This window comes from Schistocerca americana, chromosome 2 (assembly GCF_021461395.2).
Source record: "Schistocerca americana isolate TAMUIC-IGC-003095 chromosome 2, iqSchAmer2.1, whole genome shotgun sequence".
NCBI classification, from domain to species: domain Eukaryota; kingdom Metazoa; phylum Arthropoda; class Insecta; order Orthoptera; family Acrididae; genus Schistocerca; species Schistocerca americana.
The window spans coordinates 236,195,429-236,213,390 of NC_060120.1; positions in this window are offsets into that span (position 1 = coordinate 236,195,429).

Sequence of the window (17,962 nt, forward strand, 5' to 3'; positions counted from 1 at the left end):
GCCCGGCAAACAGTTTTAATCTACCAGGAAGTTTCAAAATTCTTCCTCTTCGTATTGATGAGACTTTAAATTGGAAGACAACTTTTTAGAGCTTCTTAAACAATCCATTTCATCCACTTCTATACTTCGAGTCCTGTGAAGTCTTGCAGAGAAACCAGTCAGTAGATTAAAATACTACGCATATTTTTATTCAGTAATGTCGTCTCGGGTGATTCGTCTTTAAGGAAGAAAGGTTTCACTGCACTAAGACACGCCATAAGAAAAATAAATAGTGGTCAATCAGAACCGTTTTATAAAAAACACAGGAATTATTAACTATGATTACAGCATCACAGAATTTGATTTATTTCTTAAAAAGTCTACTACTGCCCATAAGAAATAATGATGCTCATCATTAAAATAGAGAACAAATAAGATCTTGCGTGTTTGAAGGTTTTCTTGCCATAATACAGACCCATTCTTACACAAACTAAGCTACATCCACTGTAGAATCCAGTTTCTTAAAGTGTTCATTAATGACTCTGTCACAAACTGATTCTGACTTGGTAAGAGGTACGTGTGGTTTGTAGCATTCATTCTGTAAACATTTATAACGTATGTGTTGCCACTTTGATCTTTCTCATTAAAATCCGTCACTGTCAGTGCAATTTCAGTAGGCTTGAAAATGAACCTATGAGGTTTGAAATTAGTCGCATAATATAAATGCTGCAACTGTTGACAGCATCATCGACAAACGCTTTAAGACATTTAATAAATATGCTGGTTCCCCGTCAACAAAACATTGAAACTGAAAAATAAAATGTAGTTTACCAAGGAGACGGGCGAAAATAGCGAGCAACCATTCTTGGATTATCTGGTACAAAGAAGACCGGACGGAAGACTGTGGTACACCGTCTACAGGAGATTAAGTCACAAGGACGACACCTTCACCCTCCAGTCGCCATCCCCAATTGCAAAGGGAAGGGTCTAAGCAACTTAGTTCACCTGGCTCGTGTGATATCCGACCAAGCATAACACCGAAACAAGTGCACATCGAAGCCATTTTCAAGAAAAAGGCTATAGCGACCATCAAATTCCGACGTGTCTTTAGACAGATGTCCACACTACAACCAACACCTGAGGAGGATAAACCCATAACGAGAGCCTACATCTCATTCGCCGGTAGCATACCGGGAAAGAGTGGCAGAATTTTATTCCGATAAAAAATAAAATGAGTGGACCGCTCTCCAGCAAAGAACAAAACCCTTCTAGGGTCAGTAAAAGCTGGTCTGAGATCCCGAAAACCTGGCTTATACCACATATTGTGTGAGTGTGGAAAAGGATAAGTCGGACAAACCATTCGCGTGGTTGAAGGAAGGTACAGTGAACAAAAATAGCACCCGACATTCAGTCAACGAAATCAGCAATTCCTGAACATTTCCAAGAGACTAGCAGCAGAATAAGGTATGAAGGTACCAAATTTTTGAAAACTACATCTCTCGTTCGGGACTGAGTATACTTGTAGGCCATCGAAATTGAGCTGCAGAAGAACCACACCACGCGTGGTGTATGGTACCGAAGCTGCGTCAAAAGTGGAGGAACACCGAGCGGAGACTGAGTTTCGACTACGGAACGCGAGCCACCCACACCATAGTGGCAGCACATCACGGGGTTGGAGGAGGGCAGATGTCCTTTCCGATGACAGAACACAAGCTTTCGTCCGCGATGTGACTTTGTGGATCAAATTCCTCCAATTTCCCTGTATAGTGGATAATTAAAGTTGTAAAACTGCCATAGGCTACGCTAGACTATTATAAGTAAGCGTAGACAACGGTAAATTTCCTAGTAGTTTTGGTTAGTCAGTATGGTAACCGCGTTACCTACACGTAAGGTGTGTTGCATACCTGAAGTGCGTTAGACTCATTTCGATCGCTTTGTTCACGTGGCTTGCCGGATTCCCCTAGAGACCGTAAGCAGTAAACCGTCTAGAAGCTCAGTGCTCACATATAAAAGATCACGTAACCTCTGGAACATTTTTGTTCCATATAGTTATCCTTCTGCTCGTTACTTAAAAATAAACTGAATTTATAGCAAGATTGAAACTGTCAATGTTTAATTTGTGCGTGCACCAATATTGTGGTCTTTCGGCAGAGATGCCACATATCACCATTTATATTACATTACAGAGCAGACAAGTCTGTGTGAAGAGTCGTGGATATCCAACCATTAAGCGCCTGGTGGTAGTTTCACTGTCATTCTACCTCTTTCCGAAGATTCTCACAACAGTAGCATTGTTTTGGCTGGAGAGACCTCGCAATGGATATTCCGTTACAAACGAAAACATATATTTCAAAGACCGACACAGTCTTAAAATGGGAAGTTCGTGGCATGTGGTACATGTTGAAGCGAAGGACTGTGACACTCTTTGTGACCGTGTGAGACATCTCTGAAGTGCTTGGGTCGCTCAAATATCTATAAGACAAAGAGGTATATACAAAGAGGGATATATCACATGCAAAATAAAATGTGCACCCTGTCAATATACAGGGCGTCTTATTAATGCAGTAACATTTTCGGAATCGTTGAAGGTATTGAAACATTTTGGACGTGTGATAGCACAGGAATAAACATTTCCCACGTGGACAATACTCGTACTTTTTCTATCTACAAATATTATAAAGTCACTACAGTCTTTCTAACGCAACTGTTCATTTTAAATGCTTTTGAAAGCGCATATAACTTGCATGAATTTTTACGAATTGTGGTAAAATTTATTATTATTATTATTTTTATTATTTATATAGTTATTACTAATTTGTTACGTTCCATCCTATTACTTACAATTTAAGCATAGACTATATCAACAATTATTATTGTATACTATGTATCAGCATGTAATGAAAATACATGTTTCTACTATTACACGTAACATAATACTTGTTTTATTTATTCATTATTTTTCCTGAAGAGATAAGAGTCATCAGGCCATCTCTCTAGCCAACCATTCTACATGTTTTACATTTTGATTATGCCACACATGTTATTAGAAGTAAAGGATGCAAAACGTGAAAAGTCCATACAGTAGTAGCTATTCTATAAGAAAACTCAGTTTTGATGAACTGCAGAACAACAAAGACAAATAACTGACGTAGATTTAAACTGGCGCAGGCAGTAGTGGACAAAAGAGAAAAGGCAGAGCCGCAGAAAGACGAATTTGATAGAACACAAATAACGAATAGAAGAGGAAATCAAGTGCAGTGACTGACTGAGAAAACATATGTTAATAAACTATACAGGGAGAGTATGGAAGCATTTGCTTTACCGTTTGGGAGACAAATTATTCATATATGTTAATATTTTTAGTGAGCGGTGTATCAGTCCTTCGCAAATGTAACAGGTCACTGAATGTGCAGATTGCAGGGTAGCGTATTCCAGCAGCGGACAGCAGGAAGAGGGAAGGATAATAGTTTTAAACATTGCAAATATTTATTTGGTTCATTAATCTAGGTTTCGACACCTCTAAGGATGTCTTCATCAGAATTAAATTTTAAGAAACCGTAAAATTACATTGCGAGGAGGCAATGGTCAAAGTTTAGGGCGGACATCAGAGTCATACGTGCCAAAAGGTAGGACGTGTCTAATTTTAATTTTGACTTGAGAATATCCGCTCTCAACTTTGACCACTGGTTTCTCGCAATGCAATTTTACCGATTCTTAAAATTTCATTTTGATGAAGACATCCCTAGAGGTGTCGAAACCTAGGTCACTGTGCCAAACAGTTATTTGCAACCGGTTGATTGTGAGATTTCTATGTTGAGGATCAGGGAAGGAGCTCCCAACTGTTTTTGTTTTATTTTTGGGCACAACTAAGATACTAGATAAGGGAGACCTATTGTTACAATTTGTTAGGTGACAAGAATTGGGTGTCTGATGTGAAGTACTGCGCTGGGGTGAATGTATGCGAATTGAGCAACCGAAGAAGTAGATGTAGCGTATTTAGTCACGTCTGTCAGAAACCGACTTGAAGAAGACACTAGACATACAGCATTTGGCGAGCACCGAACGAGTACAGGCCAGGTGTCGAACAGTCGAGGTGTTCGCCGTGGCGTCGAGGACTACTCACAAAATGGAGAGCGCTTTAGACCAGAAATCCACAGAATACCGTAAATCGAATCACTCTAGGAACATTATTTGAGCCATTCAGTAGCTCTACGGAATGGAAAGTAACCAGGATCTCTTACATGGTGCACCCGTCGTCTAGGGGTAGAATTTTTGACTAGTAATCAAAACGTCCTCCGTCATCGTTCAGAACCTTCTCACTGCTTAAATGGTAATTAATTTTATTAAACAATGTAGAAAGCTCAACGTCTCCCCAAAATTTATTGACGGCTATTTAGGTAAATCGTGCCATAGATCGCCGATCCTCAACAAGATACTTATTGTGCAGGTTTAATAGTAGAATTTATTATCTTTATGCTAAGGAAGATAGTTTGAATGAGAAGGCTTATATGTTATACTCAGAAATTTCTAAAGTTACACTACTGGCCATTAAAAATGCTACATCAAGAAGAAATGGATGTGATAAATGGGCATTCATTGGACAAATATATTATAGTAGAGCTGATCTGTGATTATATTTTCACGCAATTTGGGTACATAGATCCTAAGAAATCAGTACCCAGAACAACCACCTCTGGCCTTAATAACGGTCTTGATACGCCTGAGCATTGAGTCAAACCGAGCTTGGATGGCGTGTACAGGTACAGCTGCCCATGCAGCTTCAACACGACACCACAGTTCATCAAGAGTAGTGACTGGCGTGTTGTGACGAGCCAGTTGCTCGGCCACCATTGACCAGACGTTTTCAACTGGTGAGAGGTCTGGAGAATGTGCTGACCAGGGCAGCAGTCGAACATTTTCTGTATCCAGAAAGGCCCGTACAGGACGTGCAACATGCTGTCTTGCATTATCCTCCTGAAATGTAGGGTTTCGCAGGGATCGAATGAAGGGTACAGCCACGGGTCGTAACATATCTGAAATGTAACGTCCACTGTTCAAAGTTCCGTCAATGCAAACAAGAGGTGACCGAGACGTGTAACCAATGGCACCCCACACCATCACGCCGGGTGATACGCCAGTATGGCGATGACGAATACACGCTTCCAATGTGCGTTCACCGCGATGTCGCCAAACACGGATGCGACCATCATGATGCTGTAAACAGAACCTGGATTCATCCGAAAATATGACGTCTTGCCATTCGTGCACCCAGGTTCGTCGATGAGAACACCATCGCAGGTGCTCCTATCTGTGATGCAGCGTCAAGGGTAACCGCAGCCACGATCACCGAGCTGATAGTCCATGCTGCCGCAAACGTCGTCGAACTGTTCGTGCAGATGGTTTTGTCTTGCAAACGTCCCTATCTGCTGACTCAGGGATCGAGACATGGCTGCACGATCCGTTACAGCCACGCGGATAAGATGCCTGTCATCTCGACTGCTAGTGATACGAGGCCGTTGGGATCCAGCACGGCGTTCCGTATTACCCTCCTGAGCCCACCGATTCCATATTCTGCTAACAGCCATTGGATCTCGAGCAACGCGAGCAGCAATGTCGCGATAAGACAAACCGCAATCGCGGTAGGCTACAATCCGACCTTTATCAAAGTCGGAAACGTGATGGTACGCATTTCTCCTCCTTACACGAGGCATCAAAACGACGTTTCACCAGGCAACGCCGGTCAACTGCTGTTTGTGAATGAGAAATCGGGTGGAAACGTTCCTCATGTCAGCACGTTGTAGGTGTCGCCACCGGCGCCTTCTTGTATGAATGCTCTGAAAAGCTAATCATCTGCACATCACAACATCTTCTTCCCGCCGGCTAAATTTCGCGTCTGTAGCACATCATCTTCGTGGTGTAGCAATTGTAATGGCCAGTAGTGTAGTGCCACTTGTTTTAATTTCCAAATAGAGTCCTTTTGGTTAGTGGCAGATGAATGGCTGGCGCTACGCAAAGAGGAGATTACGAATAGGCACGACAAGAAGGTTGCTAGCTTAACTGGAAAGCTTAATGGAAACTTTAAAACAACTAGTCACAGTAGTGCCACAAGTGAGCCTAAGTTCTTCGAGCGTGTCGTCAATAAAACAGATATCGCGTTCTCACCTCCTGAGAATGCACCTCTTTCGAAAGAGTTGAAATTTAATATCGAACCAGAAGCAGTAAAATCGAATACTTTATAAAATATGATAGTGGATCTAAAAATTGGCCTAGAATGTTCAAAAACGCCCAAAATTAAACAAACACGTTTGGCTTACGAATCTTGTAAAATTTTGAGTTATGGTTTACATAATAGTCAAAAAGACAATAATGCACGCAAGACCTTAAAAAGCATCAACCAAAAATTATTACAGAACGATGCTCTTATTACGAAATCAGATAAGGGGAATTCTGTAATTATATCTACTAAAAAAGAATATGAAAAGTTCATAGGAGAAATTCGTAAAAAGAGGCTTATCATCATGAACACAAAACCCCTTAAAATGAGACGTCAATTTAAGGTCCATTAACTACATCATCCAATCCGTCCAATCGTTGATAGTGGAGAGAGCGCCTATCACAAATTGGCATGGTACTTACATAATAAAATAAAAGATAATTTTGTTTTTGTAAAAAAATTACACAATTAAAAATTCCATTGAATTAGCCAGGTTTTTGGGATCTGTAACCTGGTCTGACGAATCCAAACTCGTCTCTTTCGATGTAACAAGTGTATATACAAATGTACCTGTTGACCAAACCCTCCAGGTTTTAAAATGCAATTTCGTCACCAGACAATATCGGACATCGAAGTCAATGAGACGATGAATTTGCTACAGATTGTCTTGAGATATAATTATTTCACCTTCAATTATAAAATGTATTCTCAACCCTTCGGATTAGCTATGGGAAGCCTACTACATTGTATTCGTTCTGAAATTTTTCTGAACTCTGTAGAATTCGATTTTTTTCTCCAGTAACGCAGAGATTTTGAGTAAAATAAAATTTTATGCAAGATATGTTGACGATATTATCTTTGTCATTAACGACACTAAAAATGATATAGACCACATATTTTCAATATTTAACGAGTTTCATGAAAACATCAATTTCACGTACAAAACTTAGTCCTCTATGAGGTCCTTAAATTATTTAGATATCACCTTCAGCGTACTGGACAGCCACATTGCTTTCAATACATATCGAAAAAATACATATTATGATAATATTATTCCTGCTGACTCTGCACATCCGCAAGCCCAAAAAATGGCCTTCTTTCATTCAAGTCTACATCGTGCCATGGCTATCCCCCTTTCCCCGGAGGCGCTAGAAACGGAATTAGTTACGTTGGAAACTATCGGTAAAAATAACGGTTACAATTCACACTTAGTAAGACGAATGTACGGTCAGAAAATAAATAAAAATCATAATACGGCTTCCACATTAGGTGATGCAGTATATGATGAACCATTGGCAACTACATCTGTTCCTTTCAGAGGTAAAAAATTAGGACGTTTACTTAAAACCTATGGATTTAGAGTAGCCCTCTCCACTAATAATAATTTGAAAAAGAACCTAATCCACTTTTTACAATTCGCTGGTGATAAACTTTCTCTGTCTGGGGTTTACAAAATTACCTGCGGTGACTAGAAATAAGGAACTTATTCCCACCAGATGTGGTGACGGTACGCTGAACATCTTGTACAAACGGCTCACGCGCCTAATCCCCTGGGCAGTACAGAGCTGCTTCATTCTGAAGTTAAGGGTATGAAATTAGACATATTAGAAGAAATGGAGATTTTTAAACATCTATGGTATGACAAAGACTGCATCCTTAACGACCAACTTCAGTTAAAAAACAAAAATTTTTTGAGTGTTTTATCGCCTTGCTCGGTGCTTCACATTCTACCATACGACACCATACGATAGCCGATGCATTCATGCGGTCGCTTGGTGCCACGGATGGTCAATTGGCTCAGTCACGCTCTAGGTTCCCTTAATTTTAGTTATGACGGCTGTCCTTACAAACGTGAGCACACTAATACAATACACATGCTTTTTTCATTCATTTAACGCCTTATATTGAGTGATTCTTGTACATGTTCACAGTATTCTCACTTCTTGCAAGCTCCAATATTTCCATTATGGTCCAAATAGCCATTCCCACTTATAATTATCCAAGTTGAATGTGGTGATGCAAGGATGTTTTTTTAGTCATATTCATTCCAAGTTCGAGCTCTGGCCTAATATTAGGAAATAAATCCTTAACCTTCCAAAAAAAAAAAAAAAAATGTCGTACGTCTCTTCACGCATATGCACATAACTTTGCATACCATTTTGGTAACTCCCGATAGCACTAATCACTTCGACCCCTGTCGATCAGTACATAACAAGGGCGATGAAAGCGACGTTGTAAGTCCTTTCACGCATGTATATTAAACCCGTTACATTATTTGACCTTTCACGTCAACAGCTATTAGAACACAAAGGTAATTTGTTTGTTCCACGTTGTAAAGTTGTTGCTTTAATTTGTGGTGTAAGCGGTGCTGATGTTCAAGACCATAAAAGCGGGTTAAAAGCTGTGAGCTGTCTGGGGAAGTTAACCTTGCATTACTGAGCAACTGTTTCACCAGGTATCCAGTCTAGCTTACCAAATTCCCAACCAGACTAACGTTAATTATAATCTCTTAATAGTCATACGACAACCGGTGATATGTATAAAAAAAAAGGGAATTTAAATAAAAAGAAATAAATCAGTATATATTTGGAAATATATTTTGACATTGATCATTGAAATTTCAGCATATTAAACTCGATTCATAACTAAGCTGGTGCCTTATTTAGGATTGTGAAAATGTGAGATTGTAATCTTACGGAACACTTCAAATATGGAGCCAAGATTGGGAGACTGCATACAACACTGCATTCATAAAATAACACATGAAGAACGTTGAAACATATGCAAGAGGAAATTAACCACAACCAACCGATTCAATTTTCACCCAAAGAAGATACATTCGTAGCACAATCCTGTCCGTCATGTAATTACCACACACTGGTATACTAAATTCATACTAACTCTCTGTGAAATCTTCCCGAAAAGAATAGCTGAGGGCTACTTTGATGATTACACCACATGCTTCACGTGGTCAACTTGGTTTACACAAAGAGTGTAACTCCACAATCATTTTGATAGTTAAAATAAATTAGATCGAAAAGCAATCTACAAAAGAAAAACCTCGAACTGGTTACTATCGTCTTACTATAACCTGATGGGTCAAACAATTGTATAAGCACGTGGTACTGGTCTCTCAAAGTACACCCCACGTGGGTTGAACATAAAGAAAAGTTGCTATAATGAAAAATATTGTCAAGACGAGACGTTATAATCTCACGCACATTCGCATTTAAGATTGATGATCTTAGTTAGAGTTACTGATCAACACGTGGTTGCACTTTACTCACAAAGCAGTGACAAAGCAACTACCGGAATATATTCTGAACTTCACACTCGGATTACACTGCGCTGCATATTGTCAAGACGAGACGTTATAATCTCACGCACATTCGCATTTAAGATTGATGATCTTAGTTAGAGTTACTGATCAACACGTGGTTGCACTTTACTCACAAAGCAGTGACAAAGCAACTACCGGAATATATTCTGAACTTCACACTCGGATTACACTGCGCTGCAATTTAAGATAACATTAGATATTTTAGAGCTAAACCTGAAATAAAGGTGATTAAATTTTCAGTTAGGCTGAACTTAAGAAATCCATTGTCCTACGGACTTAGCAGACACGCGCTTAGCCGGAGATCTTACCACTTCAGGCGCTCGCCACGGACAGACTGCTCCGGTCCCTTCCTGAGGGGTGCCTCACAAATCAAACTGAAGTGACCAGAGAGGCAGCTTCCTATACCAACATGACAAGCGACGAACAGGGCTATACTAAGGATAGAAACCTCTTTGCTTTTAGAAAGCGTAGCTACCTGTTCCGACGTTGGTCCTACTGTTCTCTAGCAGACAGGCTTGTCTGCTACCATCCAGCATGCAACTAGAAATACATTTGCTCATTCATCCTCTCACACAGAAGGGAAGGGGGATGACAGTATCTTATCATATGCAGCATAGAAAAGAAAGAAGATGTAGGTTCCGTATTAGACTGTGTGACATGAATTACATGTAAACTGTGTTTTAAAGTGTAGTAGTGTGACAGATCGTTCTTGTTTATGTGTAAAAGTAACACGTTCCACTACTCAGTCTCCTCCCAGATAGTCAGAAACGCCACAGTAAATTTAGAAGAGGAATTTATGTCGTAAATGACAACAGATTCAAGAAATTAACATGAAAGGAATTCAACAGAGACCTTTCATAAGCCCAACGCTCCGGGAAAAGACTGTGCAGGGAATTTTCTGGCCATGCTAGGACATCCCCAAGCAGGCTTCTCACACCCAACTTAAACCAAAAATGTAAAGAAAAGGCAGAAAGTCACCAGCTACTTGCTAAAACACAATAATTTAAACACATCTTTAGAATCTACCAATTTCAAAGAGAAAAAAAAACAATCTGTGACACCTATTTAAAAGATAGTGTAGACCTAAATCGTTCAGCAAGTAAAAACAATGGTTCCTGTGTCATTAATATGAAAACTGTTTCTGGTTGTTACCCTTATGGAGTTCACCAGTATTTGCTCATTGCAAGAGCCGGCTGATCACAGGAAAATTTATGACTGTTTATTAACAAGTAAAATTTATGAAAATAGCAATGGTGCCACAGCAATTAAAAAAAACATGAAAATAACATCAGTATCATAAAGCAGAACATTACAATGCACAATCCGCAAAAGCAAAAAAAAAGATAAGAGAAAATTAAACATGTTTTACAAAGTGGTTATCGCAAAAAAATTCTATATCTTATAAAACTAATAATTTGTAGAATTAAAATTACTTTGTGGCACTAATTTAATCACTCTACTGTATTTTAGTTAGTTAGCAAACAATGATCACTGGTGTCATTATACTGAAACTACAATGAATTATGTGATTGTTACCCTTAAGGGGTTCCTCACTGTAAATATGCCACATGCAAAGGCTAATCGATCACAGTCCAATGAGAATGAATAGCTATCTGACTGATAAACGAAGCAATGCCACAGGAATGAATTCACGAAACAAAATATCACAAATCTAATACATCACACAAGAACAAACATTGATCAATAAAACAGCTCTGAAAGTGCAATAGCCAATGTCTAAAAAAAAAAACAATAAATAAAAGACCTGCAAAATACAAGAGTCAAAGTCTAAAAAAGAACAATAACTAGAACACCTGCAAAATACAAGAGTCAGTCTAATAAACACCAATAAATCGAACCCGTGCAAAACACACAAGTCAAAGTTTCTCTGACAGAAACACACGTATATGCATTGAACTAAGAACCGTGTAATCACTGTTCACTGACACACTCAGTAGTTCCACTGTTCCGAGGCACAATATAAGGGGAAGGGGGGGGGGGGGGGTTCGTCGCCGCAGCTGTCACTAGGGTTTTTTGTCCATCTGTTGCGTGCAATCCCGCCGTCTCTGCCCTCTCATGAAGTTTCTCTTGGTGGCCCGTGTCACGTACATCTCGATTTGGTTCCATGTTTGTGTTGTCAAATTCGTGCGGTATCCTCGTTTGACACGCCAGGTTGATAATCCTGGGCAAGGATGACACTTAATGGCTCTTCTTTGTGCCACCCTTAGCTACCAGAGAACATCGAACTATGATTTACTGTCGCTTGACACTGGGCATCCGTCACGAAATGTTGATAGTCGTCGTTGGCGTCTGCAACTTTCTCTGGACAGTATCTGTCAAAAGGCTCCACGCCCCTTTATCCCCTGTCTTCTGTCGTCTCACCGCGGCCGTCTCGTCACGGTCGCGTGCGTGTGGTGCGTTGCCAGCAGATGGATTTCCGCGCTGTGGACCACTCGCCCATCTCAGGTCATCGCCTCCACGAAGGGTCGCGCTGGTGCGGCCGGCCATTAGCTCCGGGTGCAAGGGAAAGTGTTTGCCCCGCAGGCCTTCTTTTGTTGGCGAGTGTGCTCCAGAAGTGGCCCGGCTGACAGTGTGTCCTGCTGGGAAACCCGCCTGTTAACACCTAGTCCTCCTCCTCGCTGCTCCCGTTGTCCCGTAAGAGTTTAGCCGGTTCGTTTTCACGTTCTCAACTGCATTCACAGAAATTGTTCATCATAGTTATGTGATTACAAAATGTCATACATAATACCACTTAGTATTGTCTTTCACAATTTTTAAGAACAAAAGTGAGACTTAATTTTTTTTTTAAATAAAAAAAGTTAGATGAATCGACAATATAAAAATAAAAGTTAAATGACTTGACAATATAAAAAATAAAAGTTAAATGACGTGACACTATAAACATAAAAATTAAATGAACTGACAATATAATATCTAAATCCACATCACTAATGTGGTTCACTTCCGTTTTAATAAATCAAATGCTACTTATTAATTCACTAAAATGAATAGGATTATGCCTTGTGCAAGTATAGGTCAGGGCAGCATAGGGTTCACATGTTATTTACACACACACACATGCACACCTGTTGTCTATACTACAAACTAACTACCCATAAACATGTATTACTCAAAATTCTACTTCTATCCACAACTTGTTAACCCAACAAGCTACTTCAATGCTACTTCAACAAAGCGTTTATACCACTACAACATTGTTCTAATTCGTCCTCTTCTTGACGCTCGTGGCATATGTCTTGTCACATGATAAATATGGAGAAACTTTCCTTAAACATACACAGTAAAAAGAACAATGGTTATTTACACGCCAAAACATTTATACCAGTTGATACACCTGATAAGAGACTCGCAATTATTCATTTATCATACTCATATATTCACACATAGAACAGTAAGAAAATTTCATCTAAAATTACGTTATCATAAGAATTAATCACGTAGATGACTCTGAGCAGGGTAAAAATATTTTCCTTGTACAGGTTATACTACATTTTCTTACCCATTTCGTTCCTTCTTTAAGTTACCTTTCGCTTCCAAATCAGTTAGTTCGCCTGTGGTGGTTATTCTGAATTCATTTCTCATGAATGACAAAATTGTGGTCTCCTCTATTCTGTAAAACAGTTTCATCTTAACATATTGAACTTACAACAGACACAAAAGATCCGAATCCCCCTGTAGTTTAAATGACAAATGTTTTGCTTCATCCTTATTACCTTAAACCAAGCTTTCCTTCGGTCCCATTATCAAAATTATTTAATCTTCCTCTGCCTTCAAGAGGGAAATTTCCTCAGTACAAATCATATAGGCTGCAGTGCATCCCGCACCAGCGAAAACAGTAAGCTGTAATGCTCACAGCATCAGCAAAACACATAAACGTCGCTTTTCTAGGACAAGTATTAACGCAAAATAATTGGCTCAACATCAATCAAGACTACAGAAAGGATCCATATTTCTGCTCCATTCTCCATTTGCTGAAAAACTGCTCGTATTTGACTACCACAATAATATTTCAGGGCCACGTAAATTACTCAAACCACAATTCTTCTTTCACCTTGAAGGGAATCAATATACTAACGAAATCCACAGACAGCAATTTACATACTCAGCTATAAAGAACAAAAAAGACATATATCATCAATATTAACATATCATCGCATATTGGGAAGCCAATGGTTAAACAATCGTATTATCGCATCCTGTTTTCAAGATTCTAATCTTACTCATTCCTTTCTCAGAGTTCTCCTATCTTAAAATATTCATACAGCACGCATACTATAGTAAGAGATCCTCATTTATACTGACAGATATAGAATAATAATAGATAGATAGTAGCACTGAAAACAGAAAATCGGAAACAAGGCTACTAACAGCTGGAGACCTGGGTTTGCCGGACCCATAATACCCACAGATCGGATATTCCCCTGAGTTTTGTATTAATTCAACACAGATCTGGCTTCTCTCAGGAGCGACTCTTTTTCAATTTACACAAAAAAACCATAAACAGCATTTCACTCGTTCACAAAGAAACCTTGTATCTTCATATTTGGACCAACCTAAATCCTAACTGCACAAGGAAAGAAAAAAAAACTAAAAACATCACTTCAATCAATCACATAGAAACATCTTTATCATTATTTTTACCAACATATTATTCAAAATGCATATGTCACAAATTTAAACTAATCAATTCTTTCTCCTCACCGTCCTCTCTACTCCTCACTGTCCTCTCTATATACCCTATGTACTCATTTGCCATGTCGCTCTTTTGTTCCGATTGGGCGCCTTCTACGCTGATCATTTGTCATTGCCGGTTTTGTCCATTTCCATTTGCTGGATTATGTCTAGGGTTGGCCGGCCGAATTTCAATATCATGTGGTGCTCTGCCTACAATCCTATTCCCACCGTGTTCACCGTAGTATCGATTCTGGTTGTCGTACCTGTAGCGTTCACGATCCTGTCCACGTCCTCGATCATTTCCGTTGTTCCACCTGTGTTCGCGACTGTTACCCCAGTTTCTATACGGCCGGTCCCGATTATTGTTCCGTTCGCGTCGCGACGACCAGTCACGCCGTTGATTAGTACTAGGGTCACGACTGCTATCGTGCTGTTGTGCCCCGTAATAACTTTTTGCCTGATTAGGCGGGCATTCTGCTGTATTATATTCCCAACTCTTGGAGAAGTGTCTTAAACGTTTCCACGTCCTCTTTGCATCGTCCCGCAAGAATGACGTGGCGCAAGTGCATCGGCAATTTTGTGATACATATCCTAATTAGTTCTGCAGGCCCGTATGGGTCGTATAAAAATTGATTTGCCTGCAGCATGTGGTCGAATAGGCGTGCTGGGCTGCCGAAACCAGACTGGTTCAAATTTGGCAGCATAATTATGCCATGCTTGACCCTATCTTGTGCCGCTTCCGACCAATAGGCGGACAGAATGGCTTGTCGAAACTCCCGAGTGGAGTTGCAGTGACGCGCTGCCGACCTCATGCGAATCGCTGGTTCGCCTTCCAAATAGCAACGCATATATTCTATCTTATGTGAACTTGCCCAGTCGGGGGGAAGACAAAACTCAAATTGCTCGAGCCATGCTCGTGGATGTATTCCTTTTTGCGAATTTCGAAATATCTTAAACTTGCTCATCGTAAGGAAATGTTTGAAATCAAATCCCCGCATTTCCTCCCGGCGAGTCCCCTTGAATGTTTCTATTTTTCTCATGTCTTCCCCTCAAAATACATTCTTCCCTGTCGTTAAAATCTCCCTCGTGGCCGGAGTCCGTCTCTGCACTGTTCGTATGGCTATTTTTAGTGCCATTGGCAAGTTCGGAATCACACCCAATGCGGCTTTCCAGATGCGCCACGCGTTCTTGTAATTCGCCTGTTACAGCTTTGTGCCACCTGTTCACTTCGAACTGTCCCTTCTGAAATCTAAGAAGCGAACGCACTTCTTCGGTCTCTGCAACCACTACCTGTGTAGTATTGTTATCGCTCTCCATCACCTTCATCGTGCCTACGATGTCCGCTAATGCCGCAATCTTATCATGTATTTGTCTGTTGTCCTCCCCCCCAGTCTGCTTCAATTGTTCTACTTGCTGTTCGAGTGCGTTAATCGCTTGACTGTTGTCCGCTACTGTGTTGCTAATGGACGCGGGACAATGCGTTTCCGCCTCCTGGACCCTCGAGAGTACCTGCTGGCATTCCCTTTGGCATTCTTCTCTCAGCGCTTGGAAATTCCTAAGTAGCTGTTCTTCGCTCTCTTTCGATTCTGCATCGCGACTCCCATTGCCCTGTTCTAAGGCTTGCAGACGTTCATCGATTTGTTCAAATGCACGGCCTAATTCTTTCATAATATCACTTTTTATTTCACTTGCCAGATTGTTTATTCTTTGTGAGATATCATGGGACACTCTCTGCATCGACTTGTCGACTTTATTTGTCTGCTGAATTAGTTTTTTGTCTATTTGTTCGCCTAGCTCGCGGATCGATATTTCAGATTTCTGTGTCATTTGTTCGCCTAGCTCGCGGATCGATTTTTCATATTTCTGCGTCATTTGTTCGCCTAGCTCTTGGATCGATTTTTCAGATTTCTCTGAGTTTTCTTTATTTTGTTGCAATAAGGCGTTCATGAGTTCTGCCAGATCAATTTGGTTAGTTGGAGGCAAATTATTTTCTGGCTCTGATGTGAGCCCGTTCGTCCTGTTTTGCATTTCCTCTGAAGTATTCCCCATTGCATTTTCGGAACCGTCCGACGCGTTAATATTCGAAATCAAATTATCCCCTTGGTCCATGTTGCTTAATTTGTTGGACTGCCTATTTTTAGCTTGGTTACGTGTCTGCATTAGTTCAATTTATCCGTGGTACGCAACACACTAATCAGAATAAATGTATCCCCCAAAAATCAAGACAGTCACACGAAAGGTACCCAACCTAGTACGCACTTTTTCACATGCAAAACAAATTTATGTCTTTGATCGAAGTCAGTGCAATTTACAAGCGAAAAAAAATACACACTCACATAAAACACACAAATATAGAAAACAAAACAAGACAAACAACACAACGCCGCTCAACAACGCAGTGAATCTTTTGAAAGTCTGTTCAGAAACAATGCAGAAGTTGTTTGAGTGCTGCAGGGAAAAAAAATTAAGATTATACAATGCTCGCAATCTAACGTTTCAGAGATTCCAGAGTCTAGCGGAATCACAGAACAGGGTCGCCATGTGTAAAGTTGTTGCTTTAATTTGTGGTGTAAGCGGTGCTGATGTTCAAGACCATAAAAGCGGGTTAAAAGCTGTGAGCTGTCTGGGGAAGTTAACCTTGCATTACTGAGCAACTGTTTCACCAGGTATCCAGTCTAGCTTACCAAATTCCCAACCAGACTAACGTTAATTATAATCTCTTAATAGTCATACGACAACTGGTGATATGTATATAAAAAAAGAGAATTTAAATAAAAAGAAATAAATCAGTTTATATTTGGAAATATATTTTGACATTGATCATTGAAATTTCAGCATATTAAACTCGATTCATAACTAAGCTGGTGCCTTATTTAGGATTGTGAAAATGTTAGATTGTAATCTTACGGAACACATCAAATATGGAGCCAAGATTGGGAGACTGCATACAACACTGCATTCATAAAATAACACATGAAGAACGTTGAAACATATGCAAGAGGAAATTAACCACAACCAACCGATTCAATTTTCACCCAAAGAAGTTATGTTCGTAGCACAATCCTGTCCGTCATGTAATTACCACACACTGGTATACTAAATTCATACTAACTCTCTGTGGAATCCTCCCAAACAGAATAGCTGAGGACTACTTTGATGATTACACCGCATGCTTCACGTGATCAACTTGGTTTACACAAAGAGTGTAACTCCACAATCATTTTGATAGTTAAAATAAATTAGATCGAAAAGCAATCTACAAAAGAAAAACCTCGAACTGGTTACTATCGTCTTACTATAACCTGATGGGTTAAACAATTGTATAAGCACGTGGTACTGGTCTCTCAAAGTACACCCCACGTGGGTTGAACATAAAGAAAAGTTGCTATATTGAAAAATATTGTCAAGACGAGACGTGATAATCTCACGCACATTCGCATTTAAGATTGATGATCTTAGTTAGAGTTACTGATCAACACGTGGTTGCACTTTACTCACAAAGCAGTGACAAAGCAACTACCGGAATATATTCTGAACTTCACACTCGAATTACACTGCGCTGCAATTTAAGATAACATTAGATATTTTAGAGCTAAACCTGAAATAAAGGTGATTAAATTTTCAGTTAGGCTGAACTTAAGAAATCCATTGTCCTACGGACTTAGCAGACACGCGCTTAGCCGGAGATCTTACCACTTCAGGCGCTCGCCACGGACAGACTGCTCCGGTCCCTT